Source organism: Labrus bergylta, chromosome 7, assembly GCF_963930695.1.
Source record: "Labrus bergylta chromosome 7, fLabBer1.1, whole genome shotgun sequence".
NCBI lineage: Eukaryota > Metazoa > Chordata > Actinopteri > Labriformes > Labridae > Labrus > Labrus bergylta.
Window position 1 is genome coordinate 17,429,752 of NC_089201.1, and position 13,512 is coordinate 17,443,263.

Genomic DNA, 13,512 nt, shown 5'->3' on the forward strand with positions numbered 1-13,512 from the left:
TGGAGCAACTAATCGAATGTATGAATCCATACTCTATACAATCTCAGCTCATATGGATGCACGTACGAGTGGGGCATGTGAAATGTGTCATTTTAAAGTTTAATATAATAATTAAAAAAACTTTATTTGCACCTTTCATTAAAACAATGCAGCTCAAAGTGCCTCAGAAAAAGAAAGAATGAAAATTAAATTAAAAACCAGGCTAAAGTGCCGTAATGATAACATGGTATGTAAAACCCAGTTCATGTAATGATTAAAGATGGAATTGGATCCAAAATCAACTGTGATGCCAAAGACAACATGGAGACAATTATTTTTTGTACAAAACACATTTGAGATAAAACACATTAAATGCACAAAATTCCACCTCATGATATCATTACATTAAAGGCACAGTGTGTAAATTTTGCCACCAGGGGGCTCTCAATCAATACAATAACAACAAGATGAAGTCGAAGCTATAGCGGGGAATCATGGGAGTGATTCTCTCTGCTACTCCATCCCCAACCCCGATGAAAACTAACTCTCCGTTGAGCGTTTATGAACGGGCAAAATCTACCTATGGAAGAGAATATGTTTACCGACGATGTATCCAAGTATAATTGAAATGACGTTTTGTTCACAGCAGCACAGACAGCAACAGTACGGCAGCTTTCAGTAGCAGCTCACACTTCCTTGTGTAGCGGTGTTTGAACTTACATCCGGTGTTGCCATGGCAACGCTAAACATGTCGTGTCTGTCATGCCGGCCGCCATTATAAGACTCGTCCTGTTACAACTATAAAATTACGGATATCTCTGGCTTTGACAACGGTTGGAAATATTTGAGGTAATGTAAGTACTCAACTTTTTTTAGGTTTAGTCAATTTTTAATTAATTCAGAAATTTTGATGTAAACATTCTACGGAATTCTTGAAATCCTTTTTGAATCACAGACATTTTATAAACTAAGTGATGCAGTGAAAAGGAAAGTTTTCAAAAGATTTTTTGAGCCAGAATTAACTAAGGCTAAAAAGAAGAGATAATAACCCCCCCCCCCCCCCACACACACACACACCCACCCACAGAGCTACAAGTTACATTCAGTGACTCACAATCTCAGTCAACAGCAGCTGCAGACTCCAATTCCACAACGTCTTACTTTTTGAAAAAAAAAAAAACAACAGATCTCCAGAGCCCCTTGAGGAGAAAGCAGCGCTGCGCCGAGGACGTCCAGGAACGCTTACTGTCACCGTTTCTCTGCGCGCTCACACACTGACGGCTGTGACGGTGGGGGCAAGGCTTGGCGCTCCCTCACAGAGGCAGGGTAATTGGCTCGAGATGATGGGCCATAAACATACATCACAGGGGCGGTGAAGCGCTGAGCAGACAGCTAACTAAGGCTCTCTTTTCTACTGCGTGGCTCTTGTTTGTCATACACACACACACACACACTTACTGTCTCTCATTCTTGGAATATTCACGCTCTTTGAACACACATGCTGGCCCATCATTACTACCACACAGAGAGAAATAACAGCTCTCCTTTCTTTCAATTTCTCACCACAAAGCTGTGACGGCACACTCCGCTCGGACCTTTTGCGTATTTTTGGGCATCTTGACCCAGAGGACGCTCCCTCCTGCCATTATCATGCACTGATATATAATAGGCGCCATCCATTCAATATGCATCATCACCATAACGGATAGGATGCCCCCCTCTCTCACCATTACTAGCACCAGACACAGTGTTGGATAATAGGCTATCCTTTCCTGCGGCGCTATCGCCATGCCGCAGACTTTTCCCTCCATTACCATAACACTCCTGTCATAATAAGCAGGGAGAGCCTTCCAGTCATGACCACAGCTCGCCGGGAGGAGGTCACTCGTGTCAGATTGTTTGCTCACACACGGGTAATTGGAAGAAATAAGGCCGGGCTGAAGGGAAATAGCGGCCGAGCTCCTCTTTCTTCCTTTGTGCGTGGCAGCATTTTTCTATGCTGCTGAGCCATTTGATGTGTTTGAAAAAAGCGAGGAAATAATAATAAGAGATGAGGGGTACGGCGCCAGTTAATTTGGCCTGCTCAATTGCTGCTGTTTGCACCATCCCATGATGATGTATCATAATGGATGCTTCCTCACTATTCTGCATTCTCACATTCCAAACTGAGGAGTTTGTGAATAAGATCCACTTCATTCATCAAACTCTTTTCTTTTCATGGGATTTCCACATTTAGTTTCAGAGGTCTAGCATGAGCGCCCCCCCCCCCCCCCCCCCCCCCCCCCACTTCAGAGACAAGCAGCAACCTAAAGACCCCCCTAACTCCCTTGGCAGACTGGAACTTCAAGGGGAAGGGTAAAAGCGATGGCATGGGGAGGGAGGGACAAGAGGGGGGTCCAGGCAATACGCTCATTATTCAGGAAGACACTCGAGGCCACAGGAAATAGCACACTTCATTTTTCTTGTCAAACTCCGGCTGGCTTTAATGGCGCGCTCACAGCGAGTGGTGAGACAAAGGGATGGCGTGGCCGCACCTGAGACGTGGGAGGAGTGCCGATAGAGATTGAGGCCGACATCACAGCAGCAGCAGCAGCAGCCACCGTACATTTAGCTCTAAAGCAGACCAAACAGATCCGGTGAGGCTGCTGAATGTGTCACAGGCCAGAATAAATTCATCTCACCTTTCAGAGAGAAAGTAGAGTAAGGTTTGCTTACAAAAAGGAAAATGAAATATTGTCTCAATTATACTCTAACTGTAGAGGGGCGCAGATGTTCCTTTTGTTCCTCCCATTCCACATCCTCCTGAACCGTCCCTCATTATTGCCTTCATTACCGGCGCCATCTATACGGCGGGCGGCTGCCAGAAAACCTGGATGTACCCACAACTCATCATCCAAACAACAATTAATCATCCGCCCAGCAATTACACACCTTCCACAATACCACTCATTGATTTTGAACACACACGCTGAACGCTTTTTCTGTTCCTTATTTTTTGCACAAGAGGCTTCTGTGAGCGAGGCTGTAGCACGCTGCAGGCCATGCAAAGCAATCTTCTCCCGCCCCATATATCCGCTGGACTGGAACTGTGTTTTTGATCACAGAGATGATGGGGCAGGTGTTTTTTGTGCGGCTACATGTCAGGAAGAGGCCTCGTTCCATTGCGCTCCAATCTCCAGGCGTGGCAGCAGGGCCGTGCTATCAGGCAGTCTCTTTTGTTCAGCTCCTAATTGGGGTAATTTATTGTCCTAACAGGCGGAGCAGCTGTGGCTTTACAGCGTAGCACCAATTAAATCCAGATGCTGGCATGAAAGGATGGGTCTGAACGTGACTCGGGGACCAATCACTAATATTAACTCGGATCTCTGCGAGATGAACGAGACGAGCTGTGACGAGAGATTCCCTTTAATGCATCGCTATTGTGCTGAAATCGAAAAATCCTGATGAGAAAACAGTCACAATCAGATCTCAGGCAGACGATATGAAGTATTTCAAATAATGGATGCAATTATCAGGTAGATTAAACGGGGAAACAAAAAAAACTGCAGGGGACTCCTGACAGCCATGGTGCCCAGACTGCGACTGAAATGCAACTACTCTTCTGGACCCTTGTTTTGGTTTCAATGTTTTTAAAAGACGTTTTTTCCACAACAAAATGGCTCCAGTAGAGGATCAGGTGAATTTGAGCAGGAGATCTGGGGAATATGAGGGAGCAACTGAAAGAAACCAGGTCGCTGTGAAGATTCCTCCAGGGCAGGGATAACCTCGACATACTGCTCTTGCCCCGGCTGCCTCTCCAGCCCGGGCTCTTTAGACAAAGAGCCCCGGGGACAGACACAAATGTGAGTAACACAGAGAGGATGGAGGCAGCGCCGAGGTCACCACCTCAGAGCTGCAGCGGAAAAAAAAAGACAAACCGCGGATACACAAGCGATATCCTTGGGCCTTAAAATTCAAAGTGAATAGACAAGGAGTAATGAGAGCACGTTGGCCAGGTTCTCCTTTTTATGTTCATTCGTCTTCTCTGTTCGGTTTTAATGAAGTGTTTGTCCGCTCTGCCATTGTTTACTCTTAATGGATTGTGTTTGTTGATGTAATGTGCTCAGCCTACGACAAGTTAAACATCCTAATGGCTTCTGTATTGTACGTTTTTCACACATCCTGACATGCTGCTTGTGTCTACTTTATCTTCATCAGAAAAGTGCCGTTAATGTGTCGCAACTGCAAAGGAAGCGGGAAACACTGACGCACATTCACAAGGGTGGACGTTACTACTTTAAGAGGAGTATAAGAGAAATACAACAAAAAAAAACATGTCTTCACATTTCTTAAACCATTCAGGTATTTACCTTAGTGAGACAGGATAATACAGATTTTTCTATCGCTCTGTCATGTTAAAGTCCCATCCCACAAAGAATTATAGGACATTGCCATTTCTAGAAAATGCATCTTCAGGTTTCAAACAGCAAAAAGGCCTACTTCAACTGGAAAGTGTTCAGCGGACCAACAGTCAACACATAAATGATCACTTCTTGCCTGTAAATTATGATCGTATTTATGCCAATCATTACCAAATTTTACTCTTATAGTTGGCCTGGTTTAAGATTTGGAGGTGGCATATTAGAGTGATCTGTTTGTTTGAACGTAATGCGATTCTTATTTACACCCACACCCCATCCTTTTCTTAACTAAGAAGTTTTGGTGTCGTCCCCTAAATACAATACAACAATTTCACAACAATAATGCAGTTTTTTTATTCCTACAGTTTTTCACATCGTTAAGTGCCAAAGTGTCTCTTACTGAATTCAAGAATCTATTTTGAAAACACTCCTATTGAGAAAGTAGAAAGTTGTTGTTGTATGGGTTGGAGGACTTCTTCAAATTAAGTCAAACCTGTACTTTATTTTTTAATAATTAATTGAAAATTACAGATCCATAGTCACATTTGTAACTTGAAGCTGGAGAAAGCAAAAGATTGCAACCACTGTCCAAATGGTTTAAAAACATTACCAACGTATTTGTGCGATTCAGACGGTGTGCACGAGTTTGCATGGAATTTTTGGTATCAGATTGATGAATAAAATGTTACACTTGTGACAACCCTACCAAAGAGACGAGATTCTTATTTGAAACATCACCTTCTACTTGTCCTGTGATACGGTGTAAAGTCTTTAAACAGTAAATTTAATTAGCAGTGAAAGGCAGTGTGAAGAAAGTTTCACACATAGGAGGTATTATCCTTTTCTTGCAACACCTGTCTTAAAGGCTTCCTCCTCTTCAGGGGGGCAAAGAAAAAAGTAGCAGCGGTAGATGGACTTGTACGTCTCTGAAGCACCTTCCTCCATTAGAATTCACCTTACCTCGGAGCTCCTCTGAATCCTATTACTTTCCTCATCGTACAACTGACTTTAAACCTCGGAGACAATATAAAATACCTGTTTGCTGTAGCCTTGACAACAGTAGCTCTTCTCCGTCTTTGCCTCAACCTCTCTGCCCCCCACCTCCTCCTCTTCTTTACTCTCAGAGAAGAAGGAGTCGGACTCTGTTTGCGAGCAGAGAGCCGTAAGCGGGGCGACTGCATGGCGGGTAAAACCTCCGTGCTTCACGAGGATCAAGAGCTCTGACCCAATTAGTCGTCTTTGTTAAATGAAACTCCACCGGCCCCCGTTTAAACCGCCACATACTCCCCCCCCACCCACCCACCTCCACCCCTTCACACTCTCCCCCTCCCCTGCTTGTGTTTTTACAGCACAGAGTGATTACAGATTTAATTAGCTGAGGACCTTGCTTCAGGGAGACTCCTAAATCCATATTGATATTTCTGCAGAGTTCGGAGATAGAGGCCAGGGCTCAGCGATGATGACTTACGAGGGAGGCTGAAGGAAAACATAATGAAAAGATGGTTTGCAACTTTTGCCCCCCCCCCCTGGTGGCTAATCACTCTGTAGCAGGAAGATGTTGAGAATTATGCATCGAGAGCAGGGAGCTGATCAATGCTGACTTAATGCTACAGCCTTGGATGTAAACAGGGCTGCTGTCGAGTTCAGCAGCTTTTTTCTGCTTCTGACGTGAGGGTTTTCTGCTCCTGCTGAAATGTATCATCTGTCTGCACACCTACTTTCAAACACCTGGACCACATGATAAGAACAGGGTTACAGTTAAATAGACTTGACTAACATGGGTGCTCATATTGATGACTTAATTTGAGGTAAACAACTAAAATGCGGGGTTAAAAAAAGACAGAAAAATCATGTTTGTGGTCTACAGTTCTACAAGCAATTTAGAAGTCACTTTTATGCAAAGAGACAGAGAAAGTGCAACACAAGCAAGGATCTAGAGAGGAGGAAACAACGTCGGTAGCTGCTAATGAATCAAAATTTCTGATGGAAAAAGCTGTTGTAAAGAGCGAGAGGTCGGCACATCAGCCGTAACACAATCCTGACACCCATCAGCTTCATTCTCACAACGTTTTAGCTTTTTCTAAGTCTCTATTAATAAATATCTGCAAATAAGTGCATCTAACAATCCAGCTGTAGACATCATCTCTTAACTTCATTAAAATTCTCTCACCTGAAGTTTCTCATCGGAAATTAAACAATGACAGGTTCGGCTGTGAGGAGACAGATCGAGGCTGCTAGAGGAGTGTGAAGCTTAACCGGTGGGGGGGTTAAATGATATTCGTGATGGAAGAGAAGGCTCCGTCGTCGTCAAATATCAGCCATTGGTGACGGATGACAGCATTTTTGATTGATCCAAACCTTTAATGTCCTTTGTCACCTAGAGCTACAATGATGCACCAAAGGAGAAATCCATAGAATGACTGCCCATTTCCACACAGTCCGTGCAGGCTGCGTCCCGTCAGCGCTACGGTTCTTCTCTGTCAGACGACACGCGCCCTAGACCGAAGCGTGAGCAGAGCGGTGGACAGCCGCTCTGCTCACGCTTCATGAGGAGCTGTACATGGATCACAGGAGAACACGGATTCCCAAGATCACAAAGAACTACAAGATCACACTGGAATAAAGAGAAGAACGTGTCTGTCTGGGGTAGATTTTTCATTCATTTGGTGCCTGTTTTGGCGCAACGTCGATGGAAAATATGATGGTGAGTCCGTACATTGAGTTTTATTTTGAAATTGACAAGATGTTCTGTGCGTTTCCTTGTCTGACTTCCTATCTGGGTAGATGTATTATGTCCAGCTTGGCACGTCATTGCAGTGGGATCCGTGGCAAATCGACCTGGAGCTTATTTGTAATGGAGCAGAGTGGAGTGGCGCTGCTGGCACGCTCCGGAGATGGACCGCAGCGCTTGGAATCAGGAGCATTGACTACAGTGGCAGTGAACAGCGCCGTAGTGCGACTGGGGCATGTGGAAGTTGGAAGTAAGAAGAGATAAAATGATACTGTAGCCAGATGTTAGAAGCCAGACTTATTTTTTGATACTTAAACTGTCCTGTGATCACAACATAACCCTGGATCACCTGTCGTTAAGTCAGAGCTCTGATGTCAAGCGGCATACAGGGAAATGTAGGAAGTCCCGTTCAGCACCCAGCTTGAATATTCCATTCATTTTTATATTTAGAATGAGTGTTCTTATTATAATGAGACAGGAAGTATCTTCAAGAGAAACAGTGAAGTGTCAGTCTTAGCATAAAAGCCTTCAGCTAACAAAAGAAGGATTAATGATTTCCTGCAAAAAAAATGTTCCGTAGAGATTCATTTTTTTTTAAACATCCCATTCTCTCAGGTATGACAATATGAAAAAGCAGCGTGCTGTTGGGTTTTTCTTTTCATCTTGACTGTACCAAGCACACAGTACAGTGCTGAGCTGCAGAGTGGGGGAGGGCTGAGCTAACGTGCCAGAGCCGGAGAGGAAATGAAAAACTGAGGAGGGAGAGTACGGAGGTGTCAGAGCAACTCGTCAAACTTCCCTCACGTAGTATGAATATTTCACTACTGACACACAGCAGCTACCCCGACTGCACCCCGGAGACTGACAGAGACAAAGAAGCAGGAACAAACAGATCTGATAGAGGTGGAGAGAGAAAGAAGGATAGATAAGAAAGATGAGATACATCAGATAGAGAGATAGATTTATGGATCAATGGATTGATAAATGATATTATTGGATTAATGTGTGATAGATAAACTGCATGATATATATGCACGGTGGATTAATGTGCAATCGATAAATGCACGATGAAAAGATACATGGCAAAAGATATGATGATGGATAAATGCATTATAGATAAATATGAGATGCTCAGAAGGGGGGATAAAGGGGAAAGCTCTCTGTCACCCAGTCTCATGAGGAGGGCCCATGGAGGTGAGCAACAGAAAATAAATCAGGTCCATCCTTATTTTAAGCAACAATACAACACACATATTTTATTTATTGTTGCTTCACTAAAATGTAAACCCCCCTCCTCTTTAAATTCTATGAACCTTTTTTGTTGTAATTGTACCGACGTAAGCGGGACCAGAGGGACATGTTAATGCTAACACTACTGATCAAATGTGCATACGATTTTCCATTTTGGATGGATGGATGCATGGATAGATAGATAGATACATAGATAGATAGATAGATAGATACATAGCTATATACATAGATAGATACATAGATAGATAGATAGAGATAGATAGGCTCTTCACCCAGATGGATTCCTGCCTCAGGCTTCATCTCTCAGTTCAGTATTTCAGCCGGCGGTGCTGACAGGAGGAGCTCTCCACAGCTGACAGCGCTGCCTTCCTGTCTGAGAGCTCACCCATATCACTCCAGCAGCTAATACCCAGGACAGAGCACGACACACTGCCTTCAATCACACAACACACCCACTCCTGTGAATAACGTGGACACTATACAAGCACACACTGGTGAGAAAATATACAAGCGCACAGAACCTTGCAGTTTAGTTGAACGTTAGAAATTTTACAGACTTAAGACTCAACTGTGATTATGGCTGTATCAACATTGTAAGTTTAAAAAACAACCTCTTCTGCCCGTTACCATTTTTAGTGCTGGGCCTCAAGATCCCCCAGTTATAAAATAATCCCACTTCTGTCACCAAATAGCTCCATCTCTCTGAGGCAAATTTCAGAGGAAGAGAAAATATATATGTGAGATTAATCTGCCTACGTTTTCAAACAGATTGTCTTCATTCCTCATTACAAAAATGATTTATAGTCAATTTAAAGCAAAACAAAGAAACTGTTTCTCTCTTTCATGCATGTGATCTTTCAGGATTAGCTCTATTTCTCATTTCAAGGGTCACACTGTCGTATAGGTGATACAACTTGAGGGTTTGCTTTAATAAATCATTTCAGCTGCCACATAACAGACTGTCATGGTTTCTATTAAATTCTCAGAGACAAATGCGCACATCCACGGTTTGTCTCATAAAAGTGCATGTATTTGCCACTAAGATGCTTTTATTTCCATTCTGTGTCAAACAAAATCCTCCCAGAGCGTCCCTACAGATACAACTTTGCATTAAGATGCTTTTTATTTATTTTTATTTTTTTTAAACCTGTCAGTGGATACTGATGAAGTGAGCAATGTAAGCAGTGATTGAAAAAAAATATATATATAACTAGGGAAACTAGGTCCCAAGACTGAAATACAAGAATGTCCCTTTAACTTTTAACTCAGGACTGAGCTCTGGGAAACAATTTCCCCCTTTTGAAAAGTTTATTTTATCTAACTTTTTCCAGTTCCATGTATGTTCTCTGTGCCCTCCAAACTGATGTACAGGACGCTAAAAATGCAAGCTGCCTCGGTGCAAACGACTGTTCGAGGCATGTGCTGCAGTAAAGACGTGGTTTCATTTTAAGTGCTGTGTTTTGATTTAAAGTTTGCCGTGTTGTGCTAATCAATAAGTCGGCATCGGATGAGCTGCAGGTTTACGGGAGCAGCGGAGAGAAGGAGGAGCACCACAGCGGTAAATCTGACCTGAAGCACTTACTTCCACTCAGTATCCTATGGGCCATTATTGGTGGGTGTGCTCACACATCAAAGTGGCAGGGGTCTTCCAGGCTAAAAAGAAATAAGAAACAAAGGACCATTAAATCACAGGGAGAGACCTGGCTTCGAGCGACACACACACACACACACACACACACACACACAGTTTAACACTACAGTCTGAGGAGTGTGAGGAGAGTTTAGCACCCATAGAGAAGGATGGAGAGAGAGAGAAACAGAGGAGGAGAGGGAGAGAAAGGGAGCGCGACATTGATTTTTCCCCCCTCTGAAGTGCCAGTTCATCATTCTGTGAGACACACACTATCGATCCCCCGCCTTTAGTTTGTTTGTAATTTTGGGGGCTCAAAACCGTTCACAAAGATAGATCCTCTTATATGCCACTTGCCTCCCAGATGAAGAATGGAGGGATCAGAGGATGAGTGGAGATGACCTCATTCAGTGAGGGGCTCCTCAATCAGAGGAGGCTCTGTTTAAAGAGGAGTGTAGGCGGTCAACTGTGTTTGTTATAATACAAAGTCACAGTAAGTTAGCCTTTCTGTTTTTTATTCCAACATTAACACCATAAAGCACTATTTCATGAGGGATTTATGACAAGTGCATCTGCATTGGTGGATTTAGGTTGAGATTTCTTTATGGAAAACTTTTTTTAATCAAATTAAATCAATAACTGTCTCTAAAGTACCCCATGTCTTCCAAATAAATTCTCCAGTTTGAAACCTTCTGCTGTTTTCTTCCATGTCCTCTGGTATAAAAAAACAACACAAAAAAGCCATTTGTGTGCGGTTTACTCCACACAACACTACATCACTTCTGGACATAAAATTACATCCTTCAAGCAATAACCTCCCACTTCCATTTGGAGCTGGAGGCGACTCGCTAAACCTGCCAAGTGGCATTTTAACTCCTAAACCTCTGATGCCCCTCTCACAGCTCTTTACCCAATCATCACTCGTTACTTCTTTGGCCCACAGAAAGAGTCCAATCTGAGCGTTTCTATACCGAATAATCATCAGTGAAGTACACTTCAGTTTGGAAATATTCTGATATGTTCAGTTTATGTTCCCCTGACGGTAACGCATCCAGGGCAGCTTCTGAAGTGGCGGACTGTGTACAAGAGCAGCTTCAACGCACACCAAACGCCCCCATCTTTATTATGGGAGATTTTAAACACTGTAATCTGAACACTGCACTCCCAGGTTTTGAACAATAAGCGTTCAATCACAAGTGGAGCTGGAAAAAAAAACCTCCTCTATGAATCAATCTGAATCTTTTTTTGTTAAAAACGTGCAGGGCTCTTTTTTGTAGTCTTGGACGTCACTTTTTACAGCACTTTATTCAATATGTTTCAAACAAAAAACTGAAATATCTTTCCCATTTGTGGTTGTCTTGTCTTTCCAATTACCTTTTCATAGCACCAATTTATTGTCAGCCTCGATTGCTCTACTGTAGTTTAATTTCTTTCAGCGTGATGTGACTTATAGCTTTCAAAGAACCTTTCCCAGCACTGAACATTTTGTTCTGAGATCTGTCAAAGAGTATCCGTACTGCTCAGTATACAACAGAAGGTATAACACAAATATTGAGAAGGTACATTGTTTTCTATGTTCCATTTCGCTGTTTAAAAGAGGTGTTCACACATTCACATAGGTGCATCAAACTATCACTTTGAAAAGAAAAAATCCTGCACACTACTCTTGCTAGGCATCACCAGTTTATCATGTTTCGTTCCCTCTGAACCTTTGTCAAGTGTGAAGGATTTTTTTCTTTTGAAAATGTTGCATTTCATTATCGTCATTCAAAATGAAATCAAAATGTTGAGAATGAAGTCAAGATGTCAAGCATGAAGTCAAACCATAGTCAAAGTATAGTACAACGTTTTCAAATAAGTCAAAGGAAGACTTTTTTGCATTATTAGCATTTCCCGACCAAAGTCAAAGTGTTGACATTCAAGTCAAAATGTGAAGAAAAAACTTAAAAAACGAAAAACATGTTTGAACTTGAACTAGTGTCAGGCATAAGAAATGAAACAAGAGGAATGGAATTAATTTAAGGATTTGAGTCCAAAGGTTGAAAATGAAGTTGAAATGTCTGGAAAAAAAAATCCAACTTTTAGCATTAGAGGAAGAGGCAACCTCTGGTGCTGAAAAATGAAGCCAATGCAGACGTGCAAAATCCTGCAGTGTGTTGAGTGTCCGCTTGAGGCTGGCTCCAGGAACACCGGAAGTCACATACACACGACTAGCAAAAAAACAGTTTTTACAGCAAATATGTTTACAGCCTGGTTTAAAACAATGGAAATGGTCTGATTAGTTATTGTCATCACTGGCTCACCCTGTACAGGAAGTGACATTTTTTATAAATGTTTTGATTTTATTAATGATGCGGGTTATCCATATAGTTAGGCGCGTATAGCTGACATGATTGACAGGTGAGCGCTATGTAGCGGTTTATCAGGAGGCTTAAAACCCGCCTCAACTGCAGCTCTCAGCCTGTCGTTAGGTTGACTGAAAGCTGGACTGAGACAGGATTTCCAGCATGGCCGCTTTGTACAGAATTAATATTTACAGTCTATGTATTAGAGCCATATGAAGGAGCCAATCAGAGGAGAGGATTTTTTCGAATAAGAAAAAGAAAATATTTTAATAAATTGTTGTTTCTCTGATTTATGTTTTCTTCAGCCTCGCACTATGACAAAAATGTTCTCTCCATTTTTGACATCTTGACTTTATTCTCTACATGTTAAAAAAAAAAACTCCCTCCTCATATTTTACTCATGCCTGACTTCTTTAAAAAAGCTGAAGATGATTAGGTTTCAAAACTAGAACGAAAGACGGGCAAAGTTTAAAAAAAAAAAAAAAAAGACCCAGATTCTAAAGACATAAGAGTTATTTTTTCCTTTCTTTAAAAGTGAAGTGAGAGCATTTTGACACTGGGTTTACTTCTCTGTAGTTGAGCTGTGGGTTGTAGGTGGTTTCTACATGTTTCGACTTGATAAACACTGCACTTCTCTCCTGGAGCGAGCAGAGAGCGCTTTCACTGCCAACACTGTTGATGGTAGGAGCGTATTCGCAGCATGTTTTCCACTGTGACCTCCATCGCTGCCAGGGAAAAATTCTCCATCTGAGAGACAGCCTCCCACATGCAGCCTTACCTTAACATCTCATCTACATTTTATCACACACCCCTCCCCCCCACATACAGAGAGCTACAGAGAGATATCACCTAAGTATACCTTAAACTATACCGAGCGGCTCAAACGTAAAGGTCATCATACTGTAGGGAACAAAGCAGTGACTGCAGGAAAACATCAGTTAACCAGAGTCCAACGTGTTAAACAAGAAAAAGCCACATAAACACAAGGTGTCAATCTGTTTTTCTCATCTTATCTTTCTCGTTTATTCAAGATCTTGTTTCTTAAAATGTGTCCTGAAGGTTTTTGTGATTAGTCTAAAAGGACGAGGTATTTCCCGTTCTTACCAAGTGTCTTCATGTTGATTTGACCCTAAACAAGAATCAAACGCCAAGTTTTTTCTTTCTGAGATCATTCTT

At 42.3% G+C, this 13,512-nt stretch overlaps 1 protein-coding gene across 4 annotated transcripts in view; it reads right to left on the minus strand.

The window, feature by feature from the left end:
* LOC109986539 (mgat4 family member C) overlaps positions 1-13,512 on the minus strand; it is a 127,657-nt gene that overhangs the window by 62,531 nt on the left and 51,614 nt on the right. For 2 of the 4 annotated variants that reach the window (XM_020637233.2, XM_065956920.1), the window contains exon 3: positions 9,944-10,014. The exons of 1 other annotated variant lie outside the window; for it this stretch is intronic. The gene's annotated coding sequence lies outside the window, so the exon portion shown is untranslated. Of the gene's footprint in view, positions 1-1,093; positions 1,330-9,943; positions 10,015-13,512 lie in introns of those variants that run through there. One more of the 4 variants, XM_065956922.1, reaches the window with a different exon arrangement.